Source organism: Narcine bancroftii, chromosome 11, assembly GCF_036971445.1.
Source record: "Narcine bancroftii isolate sNarBan1 chromosome 11, sNarBan1.hap1, whole genome shotgun sequence".
Classification (NCBI taxonomy): Eukaryota; Metazoa; Chordata; class Chondrichthyes; order Torpediniformes; family Narcinidae; genus Narcine; species Narcine bancroftii.
Genome location: NC_091479.1, coordinates 27,325,370 through 27,350,873, shown reverse-complemented (window position 1 = coordinate 27,350,873; position 25,504 = coordinate 27,325,370). Strand labels below are relative to the sequence as shown.

General features: G+C 40.5%; 1 long non-coding RNA gene across 1 annotated transcript in view; it reads left to right on the top strand.

Annotated features, from left to right (window-relative positions):
- LOC138745699 (uncharacterized) overlaps positions 1 to 25,504 on the top strand; it is a 49,662-nt gene that overhangs the window by 5,666 nt on the left and 18,492 nt on the right. The window contains exon 2 of the long non-coding RNA XR_011346423.1: positions 22,456 to 22,596. This is a non-coding gene — a long non-coding RNA (uncharacterized lncRNA). The remainder of the gene's footprint in view (positions 1 to 22,455; positions 22,597 to 25,504) is intronic.

The following is a 25,504-nucleotide window of genomic DNA, read 5'->3' as shown; positions in this document are numbered from 1 at the left end:
CAAAAGGTCTCCTGCTCCTTCCACTGCCTTTGTGTTCTGTCTTGCGATGCTGATTGGGTTCACCTGTGTGTTCGCTCAATCGCTCGCTGATTGGTTGCTTCAGTTGCGCGAGCCAATGGGTTGATTCGGTGAGGCTGCTATTTGATTGGACGCTGAAGTCGGGTTGGATTGATGGGCGGATTCGCAGGCTGATTGGCTTGTGCTGTGGGGAGGCGGGACGTTTGCGGCGGCATCGTCTGCTCAGGGTCCGTCGTGTCCCCGCTGGCCCAACGGGAAGAAGTTGGCGGCGGCGCCGGGATCCACAGCCGCGTGGTCCAGGGAAAACGGGTGACCAGCAGCCCGCTGGGCCATACCCGGGAGCGGCCGGTACCGGCGGGGTGTTTGGGTGAAACCGAGGCGTCGGTGCGAGGCCTGATGGTGTCGATAGGGCGAGGCTGGAGGCTGCGGTGTTACTTGCAGCGGGAGGGGGCGCGGAACGTGATTGGCAAGTCTAGTTGGCGCATGCTTGATGAGTTTGCACATATCTTGCAGATACGCATGTGCCGATTGAGGGCCACGAAGTGAACTGTTTGCGCAAGCGCCAACTGACGTCTGGCGCATGCGTACAGAAATTAAGATGGCTGCCCCAGCCAATGGACCCTGAGTCACAAAGTCAATCCGTACATTTTGGGTCTTTTGTGCCCTGTGTCTCTGTTCTCGTTTGTCAAATCATTTGATTTTAAAAATAGGCTCTAAGACTTCAGGGGTCCTCACACGCGGTCAAAACCCCGACTTGCGACCATCGTGGGCACCCTCCCAGGACGCGACCATTGTGGTACTACGGTCGCAGGTCGGTGAGGACCTGTCGGGGTCATTGGGTCGCCTTGGAAGAGATGGAAAACCAATTCGTTTTTCTTTGCTTCCCAATGCTCATAGAATGTGTCTGATTCCATCCGTTGTTCCCGTTGTAGCATCACATTCTTCATCAAGTTAGATGTTATTTTTTAAAGTTGTGTCACTTGAACAATAATGCTCCAATCCTTCTGATCTTGACGTACCAAGTGTCTAAAATGTAATTTTTCTCAGTTACTTGTCCAAATTCCTTGAAAAATATAGGGACTTTGGTGTTATTTTGGCCACATTTCGAGTGTTTTCTGCAATTCTAGTTGCTGCATGACAAAAGGAGTTTATCAGGGGGTTGCTTGGGATAGAGCATTGGGTCTGAGGAGAGGATAGTTTGGATAGTTTTCTCTGGAGCATTGGAAGCTGAGTGATGACCTGGTTGAAATTTATCCAATTATTGTAGTCCTGGAGAAGGTAGATTTCTTCTTCCCCCTCCCCTGTGGGAGATGTAAAAATACTACGATGCCTATATTGAACATGAGAGGGGAAAAGGAGAGAAGTGAGGCAGGTTTTTGCACAGTGCGGTGGGAGTCTGGTCCACGCTGCCAGGATAGTGGTGAAATCACCACGATTTAAGAGGGTTTTGGTTGGGCACATGAACAAGAGGGAATGGGTGATGTGTATGGACCATGTGCTGACAGATGGGATTAATTTAAATGAGCATCATGGTCACCACAGACATTGTTCACCAAATGTCCTATTCCTGGGCTGCTCTGTTGGGTGATGATTCATCTCTTTTCAAGGATTGTTGTCGATGGGCAGTAAATATTTCACAGAGGTCTATCTCCAATGAACATTTCCATGAGTTAATTCCCTGTAGAAACAGCAGTTTATCATTCAAGCTGTGTAGCCACAGCAATAATGCAAAGTTGAAGGCCATCATTACTGAATCCATTTTAATCGGCCTTCACCTTGTACAATGTTCAGTTGAGACAACAAAATCAAAATGCAACTTTTAACCTCTAGGAAAGATGAGTAATCCTCTGTACCACAGAATTATTGCTGAAAAAATATTTGGAAAATTTTGTGAATTCAGCTTCCAAAAAGGTGATGAAAAGGAACCACAACATGATTTTAAAAAATTAAACCCAGAACATTTATTCGAAGATGTTAATGACCAGGTGAAATTAGTAATGAAGAAAGCGAATGCTATGTTGGCATTCATTTCAAGAGAAATATGTACAAGAGTAAAGAGGTGTTAATGAGGCTCTATGGGGCACAGGTGAGACCTCATTTTGAGTCTTGGTGCAGTTTTGGGCCCCCTATCTGAGAAAGGATGTGATGTTGTTGGGGAGGGTGCAGAGGAGAATGACGAGAATGATTCCCAGAATGCAAAATATAATGTATGAGGAGTGTTTGACAGCTCTTGGGTTATATTCATTGGGATATCGGAAATTAAAGAAGAAATCTCATGGAGACATTTTTTATTTTGAAAGGTTTAGATAGGGTGGATGCGGGTAAGATGTTTCCCTTGGTGGGTGAATCGATGACAAGAAAATTAGAGGTTATCCATCCAAAACAGAGATTGGGAAGAACTTCTTTTGCCAGAGGGTCATGGAGCTGTGGAACTTAATGCCTCATACAGTAGTGGAAGCCAGATCACTGGGAGTATTAAAACAAGAAATAGACAAGTATCTCGTTAGTGAGGGCATGAAGGGATATGGGGAAAAGTGTGGAAATTGGAAGGAGTGTAGAGTAGCTCAGTGTGTATTTATGGAGCAGGCTCAATGGGCCTGGTGGCATGGTTCTCCTCCTTTGTTTTGGGATCTTGTTCTCATTTGAGAGAGATTATCGAAGGCAACTGAGAAAAATGGAAACATTGGAGGAAATTGTTGGAGTAGGTTATTTGTTTGCCATCTCTATGTAAAAGTTCAAAATTTTCTGTCAGTTTCGATCGGTGCCGGTCCCTCCAATCCTTGAGGAACATAGTCTTTCTAATATGTCATGTGTTCTTTCAGCTACAAATTATTCTCTTATTCAAACATGGCCAGAGGTTACTCATGCTTCATTTTAGTCTTGCCATCTTTTTGGGTAGTTTTTCAGTTGTAAATGTGGCAAATTCCATTTTGGGAGTGAATTTCTTGTCACATTTTTCCGTGATGTATTTGAAAAAACGTTGTGTGGACTGCAGCTCTTGAATGCAAGTGAGCTGCATTTGTTGTCCTTCCAATGCCACCTGCTGCCTGACAAACCTTCAACCTGATTCCTGCCCTTTCCAAGCCTTACTCGTGTTTTCCTTGCCTCATGACCCCATCGTAACGGTGTACAGACATGCAATAAGCCACCATATAAAGGCAGGGTCTGAGACGCAGGCTTGTAATACCCCCAGATTATCTTAAAATCGCAAGATTGGATTGGCAAGAGTTGGGCGTATTCCACAGATCTGACAGCTGCTGGGCTTCACGGTTGCATATGGTTCTGAATAAAACTAGGGATTGGCGGCCTTGCAGAGATGATCGTCCCCTGAACAATTCCACCAAGCCTGACTGATAAAATATTCCAAATTTACAAGACTTCTCAGCAAACCTCCACAGCAAATATGCATTTGCCAAAATAGATCTAGTACCTACTTACTATTAGATTCAATTTGAGTCTCCGGATGTCACGAAGACAGCAGTGATGCTCCCGTTCGGCATTCAGTCTATGAAATGCAGCTCAGACATTTCAGTGGTTCATGGACCACTAATTCACTGGCCTTGGGTTTTTTTGGTGCTTGTGTTGATCGATCAGATTCTGGTTGTAAGTGTGGATGAAGAGGAGCACAAGAGCCACCTTATCTCATTGTTTCCAAGACCTGAGGAATGTGGCATCGTGATCAATCCCAGGAAAGTGTTTCTGGTGCTTCTGATCTTGTATTTTTGGGACCTAGAGTTATGCAACATGGTATTTTGCCTGATGAATGGGAAATGCGTGAATTTTGAGAATTTCCTCCCCCCTTTAAGGTTGGCCAGTTGTGATGGTTTTTAAGTTGGAGGAATTTTTATTGCTGTTCCCTGGTGAATGCCACAACATCTCTATTACCTCTTGCTGAATGACTCAAAGGATCTGATGCCTGTTTCAAAAAGACCTTAACTTTGGGAGATGATGCTGTGTTATCTTTCCATGATGTGAACACTGTTCTTACAAAGGCCACTAAGCTTGTACACCAAATGCCCAAGGCCTTGCTCTCTTACCACAGATGCATCTGTCAGTGCTGTGGGACCAGTGTTCGAACAACGAGTCTGTGGGCAATTGGAAACTTTGACATTTTTTTTCCAGCCAAGTGGTCACCAGCTCAGGAAAATATAGTACATTTCGGCAAGAACTCTTAGCTATCTATCTCGCAGTGAAATATTTCAGTTTTTAAAAAAGATATATGTATAGTTTTCTATACAGTTCAATATAATTATAGAATCGTATCCAAATGAAACTTACAATTATGAAAATAGAATAAAAAAAATAAATGGTTGAACTGTATAGAAAAGTGAGAAGAGAAAAAAGTATAAAAGATAAAAAATACAGATCTAGGTGCAAAGCTACTGTGATAACTATTCCCTCCCAAAAGGAAAGGCAGGATATTAATAAAATAGTAGAATGAAACCAACATGATAAGTTTCAACCATTAAGATTAAAGAAAAGTGGTGGTGGGGTGGAGAAGTGAATACATTAGATATCCAAACCCATATCTAAATATGGTTTCCAAACTTTGAAGTATGTATCATACCCAGTTCGAATATTATAAGTCACCTTTGCTAAGGGACTACAATTTTGCATTTCCCCACAATCAATTTTAAGATTGGATTCAGATTTCCATGGAATTGTTATACATATCCTGGTAACTGCCAAAGTGACATAAAAATAATTAATTGTTCTTTGAGAAATTGAATTAGGCTTCCAAATCATATACATTTCCCAAAAGTAAAAGCTCAGGTGTTAATGGTAAACATTATGATAATTTGTTCCAAAAACCTGCCCACATTTTTCCAAAATGATGTCACCTTGAGATATCTCCAGATACAATGTATAAATGTACCAGTTTATGTGCCACATCTAAAATATGAATTTGAAAAATTAGGAATAAATTAATTGTTGTAGCTTTAAATATAATTGATGAATAAAGTTATAATTAACTAATCTATCAAAAACAATAATTATTGTCCCAACAAACGTCAGACCAGCAAAAAGGGTCAATTTCAGTTCCCAAATCCAATTCCCATCCTTCTTTTGATTTATTCAAGTTTGGATTTGGAGATTCCTCTTGATATAGTAGATACAATTTTGAAATAAATTTCTTTGTAATTCTCTCATGAATCCCATTTTCCAATTCGATATTTCAGTTTTTTTATTGGAAGGTCATTCTTTGACCATTTGTACAGACCACCAGCCTCTTCTGCATACTGCAAGTAGAAGCACACATCTCTATTTGCCCAGAGAGATTCGGCACTTGGACTTCATCCTACAATTTTCATCGGACACACAGCACATCTGAGGAAAAGTGAATGCTGTGGCTGGTGCCCTATTCAGGCTCGACATTACATAAAACTACTGCCATCAATTTCAGTGCCATGGCTCATGCACGGCACACTGATGCCGATTTCATCCGGTGAAACCAGATCAACTCTGGTCTCCATTTTCAAGATGTGATGCTGGATTAATCAGGTGAAAAGTTGGTTTGTGATTTTTTTTCCCCCAACAGAAAGGACGAGGCTGTTTGTGTGGGTGGCTATGAGGCAGGAGATTTTCTCTTCACAATCTATCTCTTCCTGGTAGAAGAGCATCAATCAAACTGGTTAAGGAACATCTTACCTGGCTTCGTGTTAAACAGAATGTTGGATTATGGGCAAGGACTTGCTTGCTAAGTCAACGCCCTAAAGTCTCCAGGCACATGAAATTCAAGCTGGGGGATTTTGTTGTTTTGGATTCCCATTTCCAGCACATGCACCTTGTGGCTTGGAAGGTCCACTTCCGCCATCTCGGCAATGTACTTCTCTGCTCACGGGTGAGGACAGGACTACCAGGTGGAAGGACGAAATTCCTATCATCGGCATCTCTGCAGAGACAATTGCTTGGGCTTTTGTGGATCATTGGATTCCATCTTTTGGTGTTCTGGGCACAATTACAACAGATCGAGGGTCTCAGTTCGAGTCAGCATTGGTCTGAGCTCTCACTGATCCTCTGGTCACTACCTGAATTACGGCTAAGCATTTCAGGCCAACAGCTTCTTTGAGCATTTTCATTGACGATCGAAAGCACCATTGACAGCAGGTGGCAAATCATCTACATGAAGCGAACGTTTGCCCATGGTTCTCCTTTGCGTGACTACAGCTCTGAGGGCAGATCATAGATGTTTAGTGGTAGAGCTAGTCTATGACTGTATGCTGACCTTGCCAGGTGAGTTTGTGAATCTGAGTCCAAACACAGTGCTCCATGAACAGGTCAGTTTTCTTGATTTTCTTTGAGAAAATGAGATAACTCTGATGTTCTCCTATGTGGCAGCATCTTCTGCAGTGGATGTGCCAAATGATTGTCAACACTGTACTCGTGTGTTTCTTTGACATGATGTTGTTCGTAAACCACTTTAGCTCATTTACGATGGTTCTTTCCAGGTCTTATGACACCATTCATAGTGTTTTGTTATTGACAGGAATGGAAAAGGTAACACTGTTTCCATCAACAGGTTGAAGCCAGTGTATTTCGAATGTCCACATTCTGCATCAGGGCCAGAGCAAAAGGACCAGTCGTACCCCTGCATCGCCTGTCTTCCAGTATCATACGAGATCAGGTGAACTGTCAACCCTCCAGACCATTACACTGGGGACAGTTCCATTCAGTCGCCTCCTTGCATGGCTCGGAGGCTGGAGGTGGGTGGGGGAAGGGTGATGCATCTGCCTGCTTTGGGAACGGTGCAATTTGCCGCTGATGATGTATTTGAAGCATCGCGCTGGAGGAATAGCCCATGTGTCCGAGTGTGTTAAACATCAGTGTATGGGTGATGGATCTCCGATGCAGGAGGAGTAGAGAGAGAGGGTCAGGATTACAATGTAGCAATGAGCCAATGAGAAGGTCAAAGGGGTTTGGCTGGGTGGTCTTTCGGGAGTTGAAGAATGCAATGTTGTGTCTGAGGAGGATAAAGAAGGTCGACTCCATTGTCTTCTGGAAGAAACGAGTGAGGGTATTCTTTAATTGTTTGTAAACGATGGTATATCAGTGCCATTACAAATCTAACTCTTCCCTACCTCACACTCATTACCCTCTTTTATTTTTCCATCCATGTATCTTAGAGTGTTTTGAATGTCCTTATTGTACCAGCCCCCACCTCCACCCCAGCAATGCATCCCAGACCCTCACTGCTCTGTAATTTTTTTAAACCTTGTTTAGACGATCAAATCAAAAGATGAATGAAGTTCTACTGCTTCATCTCGTGATCTCATCATCATTTCTTTGCAGATTATGTTTGTCTTAAATAGACACTATGAAGGAGAGGGGGAAGGGTGGATCCCTTATTATATCTGCTGTGCAAATACTGCGAGCTGCATTGTTACACCTCATAGCAACACATGTAACACCTCATCATCAGATTTTTAAGAATACCGGGGAATATTAATGATCTAAAATGCCCAAACTGGGGAAATAAGTCAAGATAAATGCCTCGTATTCCCAAATCGGAATGCACTTTGGAAGGCATCATTGGGTTTTTGTGACTTGCTCATGAACCAGAACTTCTCTTACATGGGTTCTTGCTCCTAAGACCATTCTCTTGCTTCCATTTCAATGAAGTGGCTACTTTCCCTTCCTGGCTCCCATGTAAGCTCGCTCTGGCTTCTTTTGTACTGACTGTCATTATGTTGTTGCAAAGTATTGTCCATCCATCTTTTCTCAAAATCTGAACTAATCCGTACCAATTCACGAAATATTGATGCTCTCCATTTATTGACTTTCTTGATTTGAGTTTCTTCCTGTCCAACATGGTTCGACAGTGGATGGCACAATCGCAACTCTGTTGCGCTGCCAGTGATAGGGATGGGGTTCAAATCCTGCTCTCTCTATGAGGAGTTTCTATGTTCTCCCTGTGTGTGCTTAGGTTTTCCCCAGGGTGGGGGAGGGGCCTCCAAATTTTTCCCACTGTTCAAAAAGTATGGGGGTGTTGAAGGTCAACTGGGAAGCACAGGCTTGTGGGCCTAAAGGGTCTGTTACTGTGTTGTATCTAATCTTAAAGTATTGCATTGACTCTGATATGTCACCAATGTAAATCTTGGTAGTAATGGTGTTCATGATTCTGCTTTGTCTTGATCTCTGCGGCTATTGGCCTCGTCTCTCATGTGAAACCCTATAACTTGGATGATTTTGAATTACCTAGTTGTAAGCAGTATATTTGAATGAATAGCTTTGCTAATTCCTCACCATGTTCATGTTTAAAGTCTATCTATCCTTGTCTGCCCAGGCTGGACTGGAAAATTGTAAATGTTACTCCACTCTTTAAGAAAGAAGAGGCAAAAGACTGTAAATTTTAGACCACATCTTCACATAAAAAAAATAATTATCACGTAAATTATGTTATCTCTTCCAAACAAATACAAGTTTTCATTTTGCCAACGATTCATATTTAAATCCACATCATTTTTCCACAAAATAACAATACATTCCCCAACCAATGCTAATGCGAACCGAATAAACTCAATTTGAGATTTATCCATTCTTAAACCCATTGTTAAAGTTGTAATATACCCCATTTAAAAAAAAAGCAGTGGATCTAACATTAAAGTAGTCTCTAATAAATCCGCCTTAAACTCTTTAATTTTTATCCAAAAAGACTTATTTATCACACAACCAGACAGAATTGGAAAAAAAAAAGTACCAATTTGAGTCCCATAATTAAAACATAAATCTGAATGACTAAATCCATATCTTTTTAACTTTTCTGGTGTTTAATTCAACTGATGTTGAAAATTGTAGTTCACCAAATTTAGTCACACTCTCTTCACACATAGTAGTCCATCCTTCTTGGGATAATTCTAAGGATAAATCTTTCTCCCATTTAAGCTTTGATTTATCTCAATCTAGATTACCCATTTTCTCTTGCAAAAAAGAATACATTTCTGAAATAAATCAATTTCTGCCTCATTTACAATTAAATTTTAAATTTAGTTAACTTAGACATGTTCGATTCCCGCCCAAAACTCTTCACTACTGGAGCATGTACTTGAAAATATGCAAGTAAAGAATTTAACGGTACCTCAATATTTTCCTGAAGCCTAACATAAGAAAAAATATCCCATCTTCAAAACAATCTGCTAACACTTGAACACCTATCATCTGGCAAATCTTTAAATACTGAGATTACCCATCGAGAAGGATATGTATTTATCCTGATGTAATGGAATTTGTAATGAAACCTTATCTCCAGTTGCTATTGACAGATTTCTTTTATACCAAGTATCACATAAATGTCATCATACTGCCACATTATAATAATGCAAAAGACGAGGAGTCCATCTAAATATACATTGATGTATAATAGAATGAGAAATCTGTGCTAATAACACTTTAACCCAGTGTGGAGGTTGATTAACATCGAACATCCTATTAATAAATTTTAACTGATAATAAACTAATAATTTAATGAATAATTCTGAAAATGAGGCCATTGTCATCCCTAATGCATATTGCCATGTTAAATTTTGCAACAATACTCTAGCCAATGAACCTTTCTATAAAAATATTCTGATTGCTACATAACTCTTTAAAAAATATGTTTGGACACAAATATGGAATTGATTGAAAAAGATATTGAATTCAAGGAAAAATATTCATTTTTAATACAATTCACATGTGCCATTCATGTCAAAGGAAAATCTTTCCATTTAATTAAATCAGCTTGAATTTTATCAATAGAGAAACATAGTTAAATTTACACATAATCCACATCAACCATTACCTTTAAATATTTAATTTTCTTAGTCCATCTAAGCTGTGTAATCTGTTTACAAGCAGGATAATCTTCCTGTGTAATTGGTAATATGTTCCTCTTATCCCGATTAACCTTATAACCAGACATTTTTCCATATTGAACCAAACAGGTTTGTCGATGTCATAATGATTACTGAGGATTTGTTAAATATATTAGTACGTCATCTGCAAACAAATTAATCTTACGTTCCTCTTCATTTATTTTAATCCCACTAATTTTATCATTTTGTCTTATAGCTTGGGCTAGCGGTTCTATCACCAATGGTGACAAAGGACAACCTTGCCTTGTGGAGTGTGTTAAATTAAACGTATCTGAAATTTGTCCATTTGTCACCATACTCACCAAAGGCCTTTTATACAAGGCTTTAAAACAACCAGGTAAAAAAGTTCCAAACTTAAATCTTTCAAGTATTTTAAATAAAAAGTACCTTTCAACTCGATCAAAGGCTCGATTAAACGTGTTAAATACTTCGCAAGTCTATTGGCCAATACCTTAGTTACTAACTTATAAACTACATTTAATAAAGATATTGGTCGATATGAGGCAACTTTCAATGGGGCTCTTTCTTTTTTGCAATAACTAAGTCAAGGTCTACAAAAGGATTCTGGAAATGCTTTTGCTCTTCTGTAGCTTATTTAAGAACATCCACCAAAACAGGAGACAAGACTTCATAAAATTCTTTATAAAACCCTCCTGTAAACCCATCTTCTCCAGGTGATATTCAATATCGCTTCTTCAATTTCTAAATCACTGAAAGGAACTTCCAATTCTGTCCTATCTTTATCGTCCAAAACTGATACGTTCAAACTACCTAAAAAAGACTCAACACGTTCCTCATCCTGACTTACTTCAAAAGGATATAAATTCTGGTAAAATGAGTGAAACTCATCATTCATTTCCTGAGGTTTAAAAGTAACTCCTGATTTAGTTCTTATCACATTTATTGTCCTTGATGCCTGTTCAGTCTTTAATTGCCGAGCGAAAACCTTATGTTCTCTTTCTCCTAACTCATAATAACGCTATTTGGATCATTGTATTAATTTTTCATATTTATATGTTTGCATTATATTATAACAGTTTCAACTGAATCAAAAAAGTCTTTTTATCCACAGTCGAATTTCGTTGGAATTCCTTCTCTCAAATTGTTATTTCCTTCTCCAAATTTTGCCTCTCTGCCAAATGCTGTGTCTTAATTCTTGCAGTATAATTGATTATCAGACCTCTTAAATAACCTTTTAAAACATCCCACAAAACAAATTTACTTTGTACTGAATCTGTATTAATTTGCAAATAAGACTGAATGTGGTCTTTGATATAACTTAGAAATTTTGGTTGCTTCAATAACATCCCATTAAACATTCACCGATAAGGGGTGTGTACATTATGCAAACCAGAACATGTGCAGGTGCACAATCCTTTATCCAGAACCCTTAGGGGGGTGGGGGGTCACTGTGTTCAGAATTTCAGATTTTTCTAGATTTCAGAAACCCAGATTTAAGCCCACCCAAATTGTGTTGCTGTATCCACCCCCAATCACTTCCAGTCATGCTGCCATTTTCCCCCACCCCTCTCCCTCCTGCCTCGCACTGCCGTCTCTCTCCCTACTTGCTGGTGTTTGGAACTTTCCGGATTTTAGATGTCCAGATAAAGGATTGTGTACTTCTACTTAACAATGAGGAATGATCAGACAAAATCCTACTCTTATTCTCTGCATGTATAAATCTACCCTGTAATTGTACTAACATTAAGCAAAAGTCAATTCTCAAAAAAGGATAATGTCTGGGTGAATAAAGAGAAAAGTTATTCTGTCAGATTTAATTTCCTCCATATTTCTACCAAATTCAAATCTTTCATTGAGTCTAACATCCATTTTGCCATTTTGGTTCTTTGTACAGTTTTGGAAATTTATCCAACACACAATTAAAATCCCCACCAACCAAAATATTTTCATTAGCTTGACCCAGATTCCAAAAAGTTTCAGAAATAGCGTCTTCATCATTTTCATTGGGTGGATAAACATTCATCAAAGTCCATGCTTCAGCAACAAATTTACATTTCACCAACAGCTCTCGACCCAATGTGGCAGAGAATGATTCCAACTGTAACGGTATCTTCTTATGAACCAAAGTAGCAACTCACCTCGAGCTTTCGAATTAAATGGAGATGCAAAATCATGTCCGACCCAATCTCTCATCAATTTCATATGTTCTTTCTCAGACAAATGAGTTTCTTCCAAAAAAGCAACATCAACCTTCATTTTCTTTATATATGCCAATATTACCTTCCTTTTCATCAGATTATTAAGTCATTTAACATTAAAGGTCACATAATTTAAATGAGCCATAACTTAATTTCCTCCTGAGATTGACACTTCACACAGCAATTACAATTAGATATAAATTTTTTAAAAACCCAAACCCCCCTTTCAAACAATAAGAAACCCCTGTAAAAAATGTAAAAATCTACAAGTACAAGAGTCGGACCAGCTGCAGTTAATACCACAAGTGGCAGACGACTTTAGAAGTAGTAGAGTCAACCACCACCCCCCAACCGACCATTAAAACCCATCAGTCATCCCAGTGATAACACCCACATTGAGCTTGAGCTTCATCTTCAACATCATTCACCGATTCCCATTCCCTTCCCAATCTTATCCTCGGGCATTTTCCCCATCAATTCCTTCAAATCTGGGAAGGAATTTGCAAAAGATAATGCACCATAAGGACTCTCAAAACATTGAGACTGATCTCGCCCATAAATCACCTTAAATATAATCGGATACCAAAAAGTAAACTTATACCCTTTCTTCCACAGCACTGCTTTGACCAGATTAAACTCTTTCCATCACTTAATAATCTCCTGACTTAAATCAGCTTAAAATAAAACCCTATTGCCTTGATACATCGTAGGGCTTTGATCAAGGCGACTTTCTGATCCGCAAGCCACAATATAATTTCTCTATCCTGATATCACAAACATCTTAAAAGAACCGCTCTTGACATTTGACCCAGAAAAGGTTTTCTCCTTCACGCCCTATGAGCCCGATCTCAAAAGACTCGACTCCCAACATCTCTGGAATCCATTTCCAAAAATAATTTTACAGGATCTGAACCTTCAATATCTTCCGGCAGACCTCGCACTCCTCCTGACCCGCCGCCAGGCCAAACAACTTGAGGACATCTTGCGTCACTGGATGCGCAGAGGATGTGGATGTTTCTTCCAGCTTCTCCCGAGTTCCACATTGAGGATTCGGATCTATCTCTAACTGCTCCCGAGGTTCCTTCTGGAAGGTCGGCCTTGCTTCTTCTGCACTTTTTACAGGTTGAAAACCTAGGTTTTTTCTAAGTTGCTGGTAATGAAATGGTATTGTATGTACTTATCAGTACAGGCATGGGATGGCCCACCCTCCTGATGTCATCCTCTCCTCGACTCCTCCCTAAACTCCTCCACTGTGACCCGGCCATAAAGGTCGAGCCACCTCTTCCATCCCTTCACTTCCCTCACTTGGACCCGGGCCTGCAGTCTTGTGATTAATAAAGCCTATCGTTCCCCTCATTCTTTGTCTCTGTGATTATTGGGGCAACTGGCAGTGCCCAACACTGCTTTTTTCCTTTCTTCATTTCCAGAATCCTACTGTAGTAAATTACTGTTCAAAACATTGATAAAAATCAAAAAAGTCACTACAGTTCGAGTATTGAACAGTTTAGTCAGGGAGAGGTGTCTTCTCACGTCATTTTCCGATGCCATTCTTCCACGACAATCCCCCCTCCCCTCAGCTGACTCCTTGAACACCATCAAATCCGTGGACTCTAGGCAGCCCTGCAGCAGTCTTCCCTCCCGTGACCACCTTCTTGTTGTCCTGATCTAATAAGTGTTGTGAGCAATTTTAGGACCCATTTCTAAGAGAGGATGTGATGGCCCAGAGGTGATTAACAAAAATGATCCTGGGGATGAGAGGAATAATGTTGGAGGAGCATTTGATGGTTCTGGGTCTGGACTCGCCTGAGTTTAGAAGGATGAGGCAGGACCTTATTGAAATCTGATGAATAGTGAAAGGGCTGGATAGAGAGGATTTTGCCAGTCGTGGGACAGTTTAGGACCAGTGGGCAAAGGATGTCTGCTTAAAACGGAGATGGAGAAACATTTTCATCAAGAAACTCCTCCTTCACACCCTCCCCCACCCCCCGGATCATATTCCACTTAATCCCTGTGCCAGAAGTGCTCTTTTAGTAAGGGATTACTTAATGTGGTATGTGATTGGAAAGAAAAAGTTTGAAAACCAATGTTTTAATTTTCTATTTACGTCATTGACTTGTTCTGTGCGTGGTTTCATAACTCCAGAGGAAATGGGCCACTGACAGTTTTTCTAAAGCAAAATATTTCCTTCACAATTGGGTCCACTGCAGTCTTTCTCAGCCTTTTTTCCCATTCATGTGCCACTTGAAGAAATCTCTTACTCATTTTTCGACACTCCAAGGAATAAAGTCCCAACCTGTTCAACCTTTCCCTGTAGATCAACTCCTGAAGATCTGGCAGCGTCTTAGTAAATCTTCTCTGCACTCTTTCAATCTTACTAATAACCCTTCCTGTAGCTAGGTGACCAGAACTGCACACAATACTCCAAATGTGGCCTCACCAACATCTTATCCAACCTCACCATAACTTCCCAACTCTTATTTTCAATATGTTAATTAATGAAGGCCAAGATGACAAAAGCTGTCTTTAGAACCCTGTCGTCCTGTGAAACCACTTTCATGGAATTATGTAACTATGTTTTATCTCTTGTTGCAGATTTGTATAACTTCTCTGTTCAATTTCATAATGTTGACTTCTGGACTATTTTATTGTGCCCCTTGATCTAGAAAGTTCTGGCAGAGCAAAACAATTTTGTTTTCTTTTCTCAGGTCAAATTTTGTCACATTGATCCAAAAACAAGTATTTTTACCATTCCTTCATTTCAGATTCTCTGCAGCTGTCGTATTGAACCTCACAGTGATGGCATTGTGTTTGTCTTGTTTATCCTTTCCCCCTCCATGCAGACAGATGTGTTGATCAAAGAGTGGACTCCACTCATCCAGCACCACTGCCATTTCTGCTGCTCGGGCTTTTCATCCCACGTATTCAATTTGTTATTTCCCCTCTTCTTTTTCTCAGCAAAGAGAATCAGGTTTATTTGATCATCTTTCTGAATCCCAGTGAAAGATTATCGACCTGAAGGTTTTAACTCCGATTATTTTTTCCAGTAGATGATCTGCTGAGTATTCTCAGCATCGAGTTTTTATTTTACTGCCTTGGTGTATTACTGAGTGCTTTTAGAAAAATAGACGTAAAAGGGGAGGGCTCATGGAAATAGTTAATTCATCTTTTCGATTTTTGGAGTCTCCTGCCGGAAAGCGCGGGATACTCACGGGGCTTCATTCAAACCCGCTGGCAGCAAACTCTTAATGATGTCCCACCTTGTCCCGTGGAGCCCAGCACATATAACCATATGACAGTTTACAGCATGGAAACAGGCCATATCGGCCCTTTGAGTCTGTGCCAGTTCACATGAACAACTCCACTAGTTTTCCCCTCCAATACTCTGGCCATATCCCTCCAACCCCCTCATATCCATGTACACATCCAACCTTCTCTTAAATGACAGAAAGGACCCTGCCGCAATTATCTCTTCTGGAAGATCATTCCATTCTTCCACCATTCTCTGAGTGAAGAAGAATCCTCTCACATTCCTCCTAAAATTTGCCCCTTACCTTGAACTCATGCCCTCTTGTTCCAACCTCTCCTGCCCTCAGGGGAAAGAGTCTACTCACGTGCAGTCTATCTATTCCTTTCATAATTTTGAATACCTCTATCATAACCCCCTTCATCCGTCTACGTTCCAATGAATAAAGTCGCTGTCTCCTTAATCTTTCTCTATACTCGAGATGTTGTAAGCCACATAACATTTTTGTAAATCTTTTCTGCACTCTCTCCACCTTATCTATTTCATTCCTATATATGGAGACCGGAACGGAAAACAATTCTCCAAACCTGGCCTCACCAATGCCTTAAACAGTTGCAGCATCACTTTCCAGCTATACTCTAGTCTATGCTATGATTTATGAAGGCCAGCAGACCATATCTCAGGATAAGACCCACTGTCTTAACATCCCCTCATATGGAAGATTTTGCCTCCCATCTGCACACTTCTGTGCTTTCTCCACGGTTGATCTTATCATGAGATACCATCAGATCCCATCCATAAGGAAGACATTCCTAAAACGGTGATTATTACCCCTTCTGGGCTTTTTGAATGTCTTAGGATGCCTCTTGAGTTGCAGAATGCTGTTCAAACCTGCCAGCGGGTTATAGACACTTTGGGCAGAGATTTAGAGTTCCCTTAGATCTACTTGGATAACATCTGGTAAAAACAATCTCGTCATGAATATTCTGTCCAGACCGACTGTATATCATACTCAGTGTGACATTGATATTCCTGAATTAGCCAGTGTCCAGGCAATGGACCCCGATGTTCAGGCATACAGTATGGCCATTACTAACCTGGACATACCGCAGGGGGCAGCACAACTGGGTGACCAACCTTACTTTGTGACATGTTTTTGGGCTACATTAGACCAATGTTTCCTGCATCTTGGAGGAAACACCTTATTGACCAGATACACAGCTTATCTCATCTGTCCATCAGAACATCTGTCATGCTCATGTCAAATAAATATGTATAGCATGGACTGAGAAAAGGCGTCATGCAATGGGTTTGGATGACTATCTCCTGCCTGACTGCCAAAATTCAGTGCCACACTAAGGCACCTCTTCAACATTTACTGACAGTATGCAGGCAGTTGGAACATGTGCATGTGGACCTGCTGGGACCATTGCCAGAATCTCAAAACATGAGATACATTCTAACAGTTGTAGAACATTTCACGCGAGGCCAGAGGTCATCCCGTTGCCATCCAGTGACACTGAGACAAGGGCCAGAGCATTCATCGTCAACTGGATGGCCAGATTTGGTTTTCCCACATTAATTCAGTCACGTTCCAACCGGCAACTGAAGTCTACTTTTAAGGCCCGACTCACTTGTCCCAATTAGGTTGATGAGTTGCCATGCACTCTTTTGGGAGTGTGCACAGCTTCAAAGCAAGATATATCTGCATTGTCCGCAGAGATGGTTTATGGTCTGGTCTTTAAAATTTCATGGGACATTCATTTTACCACCAACTCTGATCTGAACATCCTTCAGCAGTTTCGACATGGTATCGTGATCAGCAAAGCTTTCCTACCCATTGGCTTGGATCCCCTTAACAGAACGTGCCCCACCACTCCTGGACGCTGATTTTGTTTTGTGCGCAGACAGGACCCAGGAGTGCTGTTACAATGACCGTATGAGGGCTTTTTCTGCGTGGTGAAGAAGGATGGGTTTGAGTATACTTTGGACATTGTGGGATATTCACAGCTGTTTAGTTTGGACAGACACAACGCTGCCCATGTGGATCCCGCTTCACCCATTCAATGCCCCCAGCCCAGACAATGAGGGTGTCCACCTAAGGTGCATGCAGCTGCTGTTTTACTTTCTGGCGACGGTTCTGGGGGAGGTGTAGCAGCTGTGTAGCGGGCCGAGAGGGCAAGGTTCTTTGGCAGGCACATGAAATCATAAGGCAGACAGCTGGGAACTCATCCATTTATTTGACCGCATGCACGTGGTGCTGCGTGCCGAGGAACGGCACGTTGATCTGTGATTTCCCCTGCCGGAAGGTACGGGACACTCACAGGGCTTAATTTAAACCTGTGGTCCTGTGGATCTGCAGCAAACTCATAAATGATGTCGCACCTTGACCCATGGAGCCCGGGACACGCTGTAAATAGAAGAAGCCTGTAAAGAATGAATAAAGCAGTCTTGTGTTGACTACCCTGGTATGTGTGTGTTGCTTTAGTAGCTCTATTGAAGTAGCCGCTACATATATAAATATTTGGAGGATTATTGCACTTAGAGGATACTTTTCATCCATCTCACAGCCTGTGGGAAGAAGCTATTCCCCAGCCTGTAAGTCCAGATTTTGATGATGGACGTGGTGAAAGATGCTGTTCACTAGATCAAAATGGTCTTTGCACTATTCCTTGAGCCTAATTTGAACAACACTCCTAGTGAATGTCATCTACAGAAAAAGGGAGGCCCCAGTGATCCTCACTACTCTGCATCATTGCTGTCTGATGCTTTACAGCAACTAGATCATCCAATGGTGCAGCCAGACAGGAGACTCAACAGCGCTCCTGTAAAATCTCAGGATGAGAGCCATTGGCCTTGACCTCCTCAGCCACCTTGGGAAGTGTAGGCACTTCCTGACCGATAAGGAGGTGTGATTGTTTTGTGCTGTATGGATGGGAATTTTACGTGATTGTATTGTCTATTCTTGCTCTTTAACAATCTTTAGTGGATAGAAGTAGTCATTGTACTTTAGGATGTACAATCATGTACAGATTGTCCTTAAATAGCCATTTGGCCCAGATGTCTATTCAGTCCAAGAATACTTTCGATCTCAGGAAGATTTTGAACAATAACACCATTCATTCTTAAACAAACATTGTTTTTAATTTTCTTTAAACAAAAAAAAACAGGATCAAACTTTAACTTATCACTATTAACAGCCTTCCATTACCGCCTTCTAATTTTAAGTGCAGGTGTATTTAATGTGTATAAAGTTCTTTGACACAACTCCAAGTTCACCAGTGTCTATCAGTTCTTATACTGTGCATAGAATTCAACATTTATGAATTTTCACCAAGCTCTGGTGCTTAAAAGTAAATGTTTACCCTCCAGGAAGGTTCTTGTTGGTTTCAGAGAGGGATTTCATGCACATTGGACACACATAAACTGATTCCCTCTGATCAGCCACTTTGGTGTCTTGCCAAAGAAACTTGACCAATCAGGATATTCCAGATGATAACCTCTTCTGCAAGTCACCATTGATCACCTTTTGTTTCCCTTATTTCAGGTAAAACATAATTTCTAGCCCGCCATTTCCTCTTGTATGGACAACAAAGTTTTTCAACAGGCTGAACTAAGAACTCACAACCTGTCTTCAAAACAAGATGCCATCTTGCCATCTCTCTCTCTCTCTCTCATTTTTTTTTAGAAAAAGCCTATTTGGTCTCTCCTCTCTGCTTGCAAAACCTTAGAACAGCAAACTGGTACCAGCCAGATGACTGCACTGGACCCATACTTCTGAGTCCATTCATCTGTTGCTTTAAAAACAATAATCCATTTACACCTGCTTTTGAAATTCTTTAGCAAAACAGTCTCCTTGTTTTGTCTTTGCAAAGGCTGTCGGTGCCTGAATGACTCACTCTCAGCAAAGCTCTTGCATTTTAAATAAGAGCTGTTTTGTGAAGTGTATGTGTTTGTTTGTGACCTTAACGACTCCTACAATCCATCTCTTTCAAAAACATCTCTCTATAAAATGTAAAATATATAATCTGTCACAGGACAGATGCAGCAGAGGAGTTGTGATAAAATCAATGGTGTCCTTGCAAAAAAAAGTGGGAAGAGGTATAATCTGGTGAGTGGAGTTTGTAATAGATTGAAACTTGAACCTCTCTCTATTTCAGGAGACAATTTACTGTCATGTAATTAAAAAGTGTAATAAAAGTGAAAATTGCTTTTTTCCTGCTATAAGGCAGACAGACGCACCCTCTAGCAGAAATTGCCTGAAATGCCTCTTGCAGTCAGAGAAAGACTGAGTGCTTTCCACCACCTCCCCCCAACCACTCAAAACCCTGGGCGAAGTCACTGAGTGTGTGTGAATTCTCTTTGAATGCTCACAGACCATCCAAGTCATTGGCAATGTGAGCTCCACTTTTGAACCTCTGACATAATTAGGAACCATTTAGCACTCGCTCGTATCCCAGGTCTGATATCTGACACCCTTTTAGCCAGTTTAGACCCAGTCTCTAACATTTCACAGCCTGGTGTGAGTTCCTTGACTGCTATGTCCAGAAGCCCGCAGCCTGCGTGGGTTCCTCTCCTCAAGTCACCAACAACCTGCCACCTATGTGGGTCTTTCAGTTGCAGAACCCCTCACTGGTCTGCTTCCTTGGTCACTGACCTGTGGATTGAATCCTCTACTTCTGAGATGTTGGTGGGGTGTGGTCTTTCTGTTTTTTGGTGCCCTGCACTAGTTGTCCGCTTCCCCAGAGTTCACGGTGGCAAGGAAATCTAAAAAATCTAAATAAAAAAAATTAACTAAGAGGAGAATCTCACATGTCTAGAGGGATGGAAAGGGCATTATTACAAATTGAAGCCTGATATTTGAATATTCATGTGCCAAATTTGCAAAAGCATGGAGTATATATTTCTCAAGCTATTTGTAATTTTTTCCAAAGGAATACAACCTTGAATATTTGCATGTCATCTTGGCATCCCTAAAAATATATGTATATCTGATTTCCAAGTAAGTGCAATACATGTCCTCATCACCGCTAACATTAATTTAACAAATTTCAATTGATATTTTAATAGATTTAATTTGGGCCTTGTTCATTCAATGTTTCCTAATAAAAATAAGGTCAGATTCTGTGGAAAAACATCTCCTATAAGTTGTTCCATTAATATTGTAATTCTCCCCCAAAAACATCTTGCATTAGGACAAAGATAAGTTGAATGCAAGAAAGTTGCGACATCTTCATCACACGTAAAACATTGATCTGATAATTCTGATTTTATTCTATTCAATTTCACTGCTGAAAGAAATAACTGTAGAAGAAAAACTAGTTGTGAATTCCTTCCTCACTGCTGCAGTGTGGAACTCTGCTCAATAGTTCCAGATTGCTGATTTGAAGTGAATTAATACAACTCCCCTGGATCACGTGATCTCTATTGCCAAATCAGCTTCCTGAGGAGCTTTTCAAATCCAACAGCCTGAGTCACCTGACTCCAGGTGCAGCATTCAAATAAAATCCTTGCTGACATCTACTACATGACTGATGTAAAAACAATTATACTGAACTAATTTATATCTTGCATTGAGATCCTTATATAGATATGCCCATATTTGCCAATCAATTACAATATTCAGATCCATTTCCCACCTTTGTCTCAACTTATGAACTCCTCATTTAAAGGTTCCTACTTGTAATAAAGAGGACATTATCAAATATTTTTTTTAACAATTCCTATTATAAGGAATTTCTATTTCAGTACAACATGGTTGGTCCTAACTTATCCTTCAAATATGCTCTAAGTTGGAAATAGCAAAAAAAGATTGCTATGAGTTATATAATATTTATTTCTCAGTTGGTCAAATGACATTAATTGACCACTTTCATCACAATCTTCAACATTTATTATCCCCTTACGAAACCCGCTGTCCAGAAATTGATGATCCTTTGAAAAAGATACGAGGATTTTGAATCCAAGCCATTCTAGGTGATGTACATCCACTTACACCAATTACATCATTTATTTTATTCCATATATTAATCAAATGTTTCAACAATTGTGTATCTTTATCACCAACCATTAATTTTGATTCCCAGTTGTACATAAATTCTTCTGCTTTTCCCTTTCCTATTTTATTTGATTCTATTTTAACCCTTTCAAAAAAAGAAGCAAGAAATCTCATTTGAGCTGCTCCATAACAATTTTTAAAATGAGGAAGCTGCAGTCCTCTCAATGCAGAATTTGCAATGGGTTATTTGTAACATGGGATTCAATCTGAAATGGGTTCATGTGACATAAAACCACGATGCAGAATGTTTTCTAAGAATGGAATACAAGAGGAGGATTTGTCTAGTTCTTCAGCAGGATATAGATCACAAGATATAGGAGCAGAAGTAGGCCCGTCAAGTCTGTTCCACCATTCACCCACTCAGCCCCACTGCCCAGCTCTCTCCCCATTACCCTTAATTCCTTGATGTATCAAATACCTGTTAATCTCTGCCTTAAATACAGCCAATGACCTCACGTGGGTTTCATGACCCACTGACAAAATCAATTTTTCCACATTTGTTTTAAATTGACACCCTTTTATCCTGAAATTATGCTCTCCTGTCCTAGAATCCCCTACCATGGGAAACATCTTTGCCATATGTACTCTGTCCAGGCCTTCTAGCATTTGAAATGCCTCTGAGGACCCCCATATCCTTCTGTACTCCAACTAGTACAGTCGAAGAGTCGACAATTGTTCCTCATACACTAACCCTTTCATTCCTGATATCATTCCAGTAAATCATCTCTGACCTTCTCCAACAACAGCACATCTTTTCTCAAATATGGCACCCAAAACTCTAATTCTGATTGAATGGAAATGCAATTCTCAAACGACACAAACACAATGGTTACTTGATATTATGTCTTGTTGATATTTACCACTCGGGAAGGTTCTTGTTGGTTTTCAGATAGAGGTGTGTTGTTCAGGGAATCATTAATGTTTTTGTGACTCAACGTCCAAGCATCTGAAGTCCGTTATCTCTTCCGAAAAGGGGTGTGTACATTATGCAAACCAGATGCGATTCAGTTGCTTGCAAGTTTAGCAAGTGGGATTTTGATGTGAAATTGCAACTCACAGCGTCATTTTTGTGTTTGAAAATGCCAATGTGAAAATTTTAACTTCAGCCTTCTTGGTTTGCTTAAGTTTACAGAGGAGACGTTGCGTCAAGCTGAGAAGACAGAGTTGGATGCCCATTTGGCAAATCGGCTGGGCAAAGCAGAAAGCACAAAACGAGGGGCTGAAAAAATAATGAAGCAGACTGAAATGCCGTTGAACCAAACCCAGGTAAAGAATTTAATTTTGTGCAGCGTACTTAAGAGACCAAACAATTTGGGATTTTAGTGGTGACCTATTTAAATGAACAAAATCTGATTAGAATAGAAGTTTATGGAATGTTTGGAAGTTGCCACAAAAAAATGGAGCATATAAATTAGATAAATGAACAATACAATGAGCCTGGTGTCACAGTATCTGCCTCCCTCTACCGTACATCACTGTTGAACCTTCTCCCCAATATGAACCTGATGTCACAGTATAGGTCAGAGTTTATTGTACATCACTGTTAAACCTTCTGACTACAGTGAATCCAGCGTCAGTATATCTGTCCCAGTCTACTGTACATCACCATTAAACATTCTCCGCACTGTGAACTTGTTGTCACAGAATCTGCCACAGTTTATCATACATCTCATTAAACATTCTCCCCACTGTGAACCTGGTGTCATAGTACCTGACACAGTGTATTGTACATTACTGTTAAACCTTCTCACTGCTGTGAAGCCAATGTCACAGTAATGATCTCAGTCATCCATACATCAGCATTAAACCTCTCTCCACTGTGAATCTGGTGTCACTTTGCCTGCCACCCCAATATGAACCTGATGTCAAAGTATCTGACACTGTTAATCGTACATCAATGTTAAACTTTCTCCCCTCTGTGACCCTGGTGTAATAGAATCTGCCTCAGTGTACAGTCCATAACCATTAAACCTTCTCCCCACTGTGAACCTGGTGTCACGGTGTATATCCCAATTTACAGTATATCACCGTTAAACCTTCTCCCCCCCCCTGTGAACCTGGTGTAATAGAATCTGCCTTAGTCTACCGTCCATCACCGTTAAACCTTCTCCCCACTGTGAACCTGGTGTCACGGTATATATCTCAATTTACAGTATATCACCATTAAACCTTCTCCCCAAAGTGAACCTGGTGTCACAGTATCTGCCTCAGTCTACCGTACATCACCGTTAAACCTTCTCACTACTGTGAACTTGGTGTCACGGGATTGATCTCAGTCTATCGTACATCACTGATAAACCTCTTCCCCACTGTTCACCCGGTGTCACGATATCCATCTCAATTTACCGTACATCACTGTTAAACATTCTCCCCAATGTGAACATGATGTCACAGTATCTGACACAGTTTAAAGTAAATCACTGTTAAACCTTCTTACTACTGTGGAATCCATCTCACATTTTCTGCCTCAGTCTACCGTTCATAAACATTAAACCTTTTCCTCCTGTGAACCTGGTGTTAAAGTATCTGCCTCAGTTTAACGCACATCACCATTAAGCCTTCTTACTGCCCTGAACTCAGCGTCACAGTATATGCCAACATCTACTGTACTTTACCGTTAAAACATCTCCCCACTCTGAACCTGGTGTCGCAGTATCTCACACAGTTAATTGTACATGACTGTTAAACTGTGTTAATGTTGTGAACCCATTGTCTCAGTATCTCTTATCAGTCTACCATACATCATCGTTAAACCTTTACACATCTGTGAATGGGTGTCACTGTATCTGATACAGTTTATCGGACATTACTTTTCAACTTCCTCACTTCTGTGAACCCAGTGTCACAATAACTGTCTCAGTCTACCCTACCTCATTGTTGAACCTTCTCCAACTGTGAACCTGGTGGCACAGTTCTGCCTCAGTCTCCCGTATATCACCATTAAACCTCCTCCCCACTGTGAACCTGGTGTCACTGTATCTGCCTCAGTCTACCATACATCACCATTAAACATTATCCCCATTGTGCACCTGGTATCACTTTATCTACCTCAACATACCGCACATCACCATTAAACGTTATTCTCATGTGAATCTGGTGTCACAGTATCTGCCTCAGTCTACAGTACATCACCGTTAAACCTGATCCCCACTTTACTCCTGGTGTCAAATTATCTACCTCAACATACCATACATCACTGTTAAACCTTCTCGCTCTGTGAACCTAGTGTCACAGTATCTGACACAGTTCATATTATATCACTCTAAAACCTTCTCACAAATGTGAATCCTACTATAAAATAATACTCCCCTTCTAAGTCTCACTGTATTCGAATCTCACCTATTTTAAAAATTCCAAAAAAAAGAGAAACATCAATCCCAAAACAAGATACTCAAAAGTAGTAGCCCCCTAAAAATCTGGGTGTGGTAAAGTCCACAAGTAGCAGGTGACTAAAGGACTCAGTGTCACCCACCCCCAGTCAGACTTTCACAATGTCCTGAAACAAAAACATTCAACCCAGTGATTCCAGTCCCAATGATTGTTCCGGATCGTCAATATCGAGAAGACTTTGCATCCATTCAACTTTTTTCCCATTCTTTCCATATTTTCCAATCTTCCCATTTCCATTCCCATTGACCCTTCCCTTTGGTGACAATGGTGACGATCACCCATTTCCTCGTACATCTGGCAATGAATTAGCAAATATTAAAGCATCATGGTCATTCTCAAAAAACTGAGATTGAAAATTCCCATAAAAATCTTTCAATACTGCCGCATAACGAAAAGCAAATTTATATCCCTTTCGCCACAATACTTCTTAGGCTGAATTAAATTCTCGGTCTCTTCTGATAATTTCTTGACTCAGATCTGCATTAAAAAACCCCTATTATTTTGAACCATCAGTGGAGTCTGATTTTGCCATGTTTTCTGCACCACCAATCGGAGTATCACCTCTCTGTCTTGTTATTTAAAACAGCGAATCAAAACTGCTCGTGGTAATTGGCCTGGAAACGGTTTATTCCTTAACGCTCTGTTCACTCGATCTAATTCCAGTCCATCTGGAACGAATTACCTGCCCTTCACTTCTGGGATCCATTTCTTCAAAACCTTCACCGGATCCGAACCTTCCATATCTTCCGGAAGACCTACTATCTTAACATTATTTCTACGACAT